The sequence below is a fragment of the Chinchilla lanigera genome, unplaced genomic scaffold (genome assembly GCF_000276665.1).
Source record: "Chinchilla lanigera isolate Chin_1 unplaced genomic scaffold, ChiLan1.0 scaffold00064, whole genome shotgun sequence".
Lineage (NCBI taxonomy): Eukaryota > Metazoa > Chordata > Mammalia > Rodentia > Chinchillidae > Chinchilla > Chinchilla lanigera.
In genome coordinates, this window is record NW_004955465.1 from 12,944,429 (window position 1) to 12,950,515 (window position 6,087).

Below are 6,087 nucleotides of genomic sequence, written 5' to 3' on the forward strand. Positions count from 1 at the left end.
CTCTAATGATTACATTCATCATGGGGAGTGGGTACATGTACACAATACATCCCAGTTCTTCATTTTCTTTTATCGTCCCTCTCTCCCTTCTCCCTCCAACTCCCCTTCTCATTTACAAAAGCTCTATTTTCATTATTTCTCCCTCTCAGCTATTTTTTTAATTCTCTTCCCTCCATGTCCATCCTTCTCTTACTTCCTGCACCCTCTTTTCTATCTCTTTCATAAGGAAAACCACACAATATTTATACTTTGGTGTCTGACTTATTTCACTTAACCTTTCGTCCTCAAGTTGTACCCACTTGCCTACTAATGCTTCAAGTTTATCCTTCTTGGTGGCACAGTAGCACTTAATTGTGTTTAAGTACCATATTTTCTTTACCCATTCATCTGCTGAGGGACATATAGGCCATTTCCAAGATCTACGTGGGTAGAACATGTTAACAACAAGTAAATTCTATTAAATCTGTGCATGCATTGCAAAACAAATAAACAAAAAACTATATGCTCACAAAAGTAACAACAAGAAAAGGAAGTAGGCATTTATCATGGCTAGGTAGGGCAGTGATAGGCCCAACGTTTACATGAGGAATAACAAAGGATAGCAGATGCTTTCTTTAAATCTAGAGTGCAAGCTTGTTTCTATCACTTAAAGAGTTTGTGCTTTAAGCATCTAAGTGCAGCACTAGCAGTGCTTCTGTGGTGGTCAGGGTAGAGCGTCACTTGGATCAGAGTCCCAAGAACTGAGGACCTCCAAGTGTGCCTGGTGGGTCAGACACGTGGGCCTTGCCCTTCCTTTCCTCACTCCTCCCGCCCTGCTTCTTCATCAGTCCCGCCCCACCGCGGCCTTTTGTGTGATGTTTCTGCCTTGGAGCAGCTGACCGTGAACAGAGTTCCCTCAACACTGGAGCCACGTTAAGACCATCCGGCTACAGCAAGGCCGACCATCACGCTTTTTCAGTGACCCCAGCAGATATTCAGTGCTGGAACCACATATTTTCACATCCTGCACTGAATGAATTCAACTTGGAAACTTAAAGCTGAATTCTTCATTTAAATTAATAGTGAATTACAAGAGATGCGAATTAAAACAAGACTGAAAGTCTATCTCACTCCAGAAAGAAGGGTTGTTATCTAGAAAGCAATCAATAACAAATGGCAGAGGGGCTGTGAGAGAGAAGGAACCCTTCTCCACTCTTGATGGGAGCATAATCTGGTGAAACCACTGTGGAAATCAGTGGGGAGAGTCCTCAGAAAACTAGATTTGGTGGTCCCATTCTAACCAGCAATTCCCCTTCTGGGTACCTTTACAGAAGAATTAAAAACATTATACCACAGTGATATATGTGTACCCATGTATACAGCTCACAATTTGTAATAGCTAAATCTTGGAAACAATCCACATGGACATCAACCAAGAAATGTATAGAAACAATGTGGTATTTTTATATGATAAAGTACTACTCAGCCATAAAGAAGGATAAACTTGAGACTTTTATAGGTAAATAAATACAACTTGAGACCATATTCGTACGTGAAATAAATCAGACTCATGTGTAAACACTGTATTATCTCCCTGGTACAAGAATCTGAAAGAGCAAAAAAAGTCTAAAATGTACAATAGATATTGTGAAATGGAAAGAAATTGTTCAAAGTAAAAGGAACTAGGAAGCAGGGAAGCAAAGAAAGGAACAGGGGAAAAATGCAAGCTAGTTATACTGCTAGCATCTCTTAGTTCACTGAAAAGGAATGTTTGTGCTAATAAGGACTGGAGAATTTTTAGTGCCCATATCTGTACTCTGGGTAACTACTTTAAAGATGACAGTACATAATGTATTAACTAGTCCTATTTGCCTATTATTTTGTTTTGAACTTTTGTTTTACTTTTTTCCACAAATTAAAAAAATTAATTAATACAGAATTGGATTATTTTGTAGTTTCCTTATCATGACAGAGTTGTAGCATTGTGGGGAGTGCCAGGAGTCTACCAAATGATTCCCACACACAGGTAAAAAAATATTTTGAAATATAAGTAATTGATTCATCTTGAGAAAGGCTGAAATCCCTTTTTTAAAAAATTGTATGTACTATGCCATAATTTATCCACTTCTGTCAAAATTTAGTTTCTTTTGTATTCCTCCAGAGATTCATCATGCAGATAACATCAAATTTAATATGTTTACTACATTTTAAATTCCATTTTTGCTCTTCTATTGCTAAAAGTTACAGATTCTCTATGTCTTTCTGTCCTACTGAGAAAGCCAACAGTCAGCCAGGTGTCCATCTCTGTGAATCAGGACAAATGGGCTGACAGTTGTATAACCAAAGGTCAGAAATTCTCAAATATTTGTTATCATAGAACTGGTTTCAAGACAAGAATTTAGCAACAGAGAAAAGACATTATTAGTCCAATAGAAGAAAAGAAAACAGCACCGGAATGAGAGACTTTGAGGAGCTTTTATTCCAGTGTGGGTTTCGTAGAAGTTGGATTACACAGGCAGAGGACACGCTGCCTGGTGTCTGTGAAGAAGAAACACCATGTAGTCACAGCTCCCAATCATGACCCCTAAACAGCATCAGGCAGCAGCATGAAGGGGAGGGAAATCCACCTTATTGCTGACCTCTCTGGCAGAAAATAGCAGTTCTTGTCACATTTACTCTGTGATGTGCTCATGAGCCCAGTTGTGATGGTGCAGAGTAAGGCTGTGCTTAACAAGGAACTGAGAATGCAAAGGAGGAGAAAAAGAGGAAAGATGAGCTATGCAGACCTCATCTGGAGCCACCCCCACCTGGAGTGTCTGGGACAGAAGGTGATGGCCTGGCCCACCGTGAGGAGGACTCTGGTGCAGACAGGGAGCCCTCGGGCCGCCTTCTTGAGGTAAACAACCATCTTAGAGCCAAAATCATCTAGAAAGTTTCTGATGAACAGAAAGCTGCTGTTGCCTTTGGCATCTCTTTGGAAAAAGGCAACATAATATTTGTAAATGCCAGATGATTCAGAATGATGCGCACAGACTCCTTCTTAATATGTCCAAAAATGCACATGAAATTAACAGACAAAGATGTTACCCATAAGATCAAGTCCAGTTAGGAGGAGGAAGACCGTTCCATTGACCGGATTCAAAATTATTACTTTGAAAAAAGAAGAGATCTACACAGCAAGCACCTTAACAAAGAAAATCAATAATGCGCATGTTCATCTTCACAAATTACTTCATTCATAGCACTTTCTCAAAGTATATAGCACAGTCATGATCATCTGTAAGGTGCAGACGTTTGTCCAAAGAACTCTGTTTCCTGTTCTGGGCACATCTTAAGGGTAGTTCTGTAGTCTTAAATGTCATTTTGAAGACTAGTATTAAAAGATCTATATTTTCAACTGAGATTTTTTGAAGCTCCATGTTATCAGACCCAAACCATTTGTTTATGAGCGCCATATATGTCTCTCCTATGTTCTATCTCAGCATGGATGAATTGAGTCCCATTTCTTCCCACTCAGAATTTTTCTGTGTTTTCATTGAATTTAGTCATATCTTAATCATTCATCCGAAAGGCCTGGAGTTGGTGCATTCTCTGTCTGCCCTCCCCACAGCCCCAGGAACACTTGCAAAATCCTGTTTAACTACTTCAGTATATCTCGTTTTTTTTTTTTAATTTTATTTGAAAGAGAGTAATAAATAAGGAAAAAAAGAACAATAGCAGCATACCAGTATCACAAATATAAACAAACCAAAGCAAGAACATTTAAAGTGAAACAGGGTTTCAAACAAAATAATACTAATTAACAGTGGTTGTAATATTACATACTGTTATTTTCAACCACATTGCTCAGATTACCGGATGCAAGAGTGGAAGATTTTTCAAACCATTAAAGAGAATAGAAAATAATTATTAGATAAAACATTAGAGATAATACAGAGTTTCACTAGACAAGATGGTAGGAATTCGCCATGGTAGTTCCATTGTATATTGTTACCTTCAAATCAGTTGCTCAAATTACCACTTATAAGCATGCAAAATTAGTCAGAGCATAAAAAACTTTAAGCATTTACTATTCCTTTCAATGTACCATCAGACATCAGCAAACAGTTATCACAGCTATTCATATATATTTATATTTTGCTTTCTTTCTTTCTTTTTTTTTCTTTCCTTCATCCCACTTGTTTCTTCCTTTGAGTAATTTCTTTCCCTTTCCTATCATTTATTGTACATTTTGAGTTTTATGTATGCTTTCAGGTTCCTACACCAAGGAGATGATATGATATTTACACATGTGGGTCTGATTTATTTCACTTATGAAATAAAAAACACTCACTTATGAGTATGGTCTCTAGTTGCATCCATTTACCTACAAAAGCCTGGAGTTTATCTTTTTATGGCTGAGTAATACCCCATTTTATAAAGATACCACATCTTTTTTATCCATTCCTCAGTGGATGGGCATCTGGGTTGTTTCCAAGATTTGGCTATAACAAATTGTGCTGCTATAAACATGGGTGCACATATATGATTGTGGCATGATGTTTTTAATTCTTCTAGAAAAATACCCAGAAGGGCAATAGCTGGGTTAAATGGGACTTCCAATCCTAGTTTTGTGAGGAATCTCCAGACTGATTTCCACAGTGGTTTCACCAATATACACTCCCACCAGCAGTGGAGTAGGGTTCCTTTCTCCCCACACCCTCTCCAGAATTTGTTATTGGTTGATTTCTTGATGATCGCCATTCTTTCTGGGGTAAAATGGAATTTCAGTGTTGTTTGAATTTGCATTTTTTGAATGACCAATTATGTTGAACATTTTTTCATGCACTTATTTACTGTTAGTATTTCTTCATCTGAGAAGTGTGTATTCATCTCAGATGCCAATTTTTGGATTGGGGTTTTGAATTTGGGGGCCTGATTTTTTTAAAAAATTTTTTATATTTTCTAGATAGAAGCCCTTTGTCTGAATGGCAATTGTCTAAAATATTTTTCCAAGTTGTGGGTTTTCTTTTTACTCTGTTGGTGATTGCTTTTAATGTGCAAAAACTTTTCAATAAGATGAGATCCCAGTTGTTGACTCTTTGAATTTTTCCTGTGCAGTTTGGTTCTTTTTCATGAACACTCTGCCTACCCCTATTGTATGAATTCTTTTGCAACTTTCCATTCTTGCAAAAATTCCATAAATATTTTTCTTTGAATGGGTATTTATGCATATTTTTAAAGAGACAAAAAAGCTCCTTTTACTGATATTTAAGTTGTTCCTATGGAATAATGAATGAGAAATTTTAGAAGATCTTTCCTTTCAGATTTCTCAAATAACAATACATCTGTAGAACAAAATACAGAAATGAAGTCTTTGGTCAAAACAATAAGTGCACTAGCAACTAATAAAATGTATGTAATTTTTTTTGCACTTCCTTTCTAAAATAAACTGTAATACAGAAAGACTAGAATCATAAATAGTGGTTAGAGATACATTTTCAGGGTAGCAGAGTACAGAGTGAGATGTTTTCATCGCCCCAGTTTTCTGTGATCCTGGTGTAAGTACAGGGCTGCAGCTCACCGTGACTGCTATTTGGGAAATACTGGACATACATTCTATACATATGTTCATATATATGTACAAATATATAAACATATATGTACACACGTAAAACATTGATGTGATTATTTTCAAATGTACCTCATTTCATACCTCTTTTGAAACTATACATAACAGAAACAAGAGCCTTTACAAGGTTACTCACTGAAAAGAAAACTCAACATTGAAAAGAGACAAAATTGTAGCCCCTTTCCATTCTACTGAGCATGCCAACAATCAGCCAGGTGTCCATCTCTGTGAATCAGTACAAAAGGACTGAGAAATGCATAACCAACCGTTAGAAATTCTCAAATATTTATTATCATGGAATTAGTCTCAAAATGTATAAGTAAGGCAAGAACACAATCTATTCAAGAAAAGAAAAAAGAAAAGAAAAGAAGAGAGGAAAGAAGAGGAGAGAAGAGGAGAAGAGAGGAGAGGAAAGGAAAGGAAAGGAAAGGAAAGGAAAGGAAAGGAAAGGAAAGGAAAGGAAAGGAAAGGAAAGGAAAGGAAAGGAAAGGAAAGGA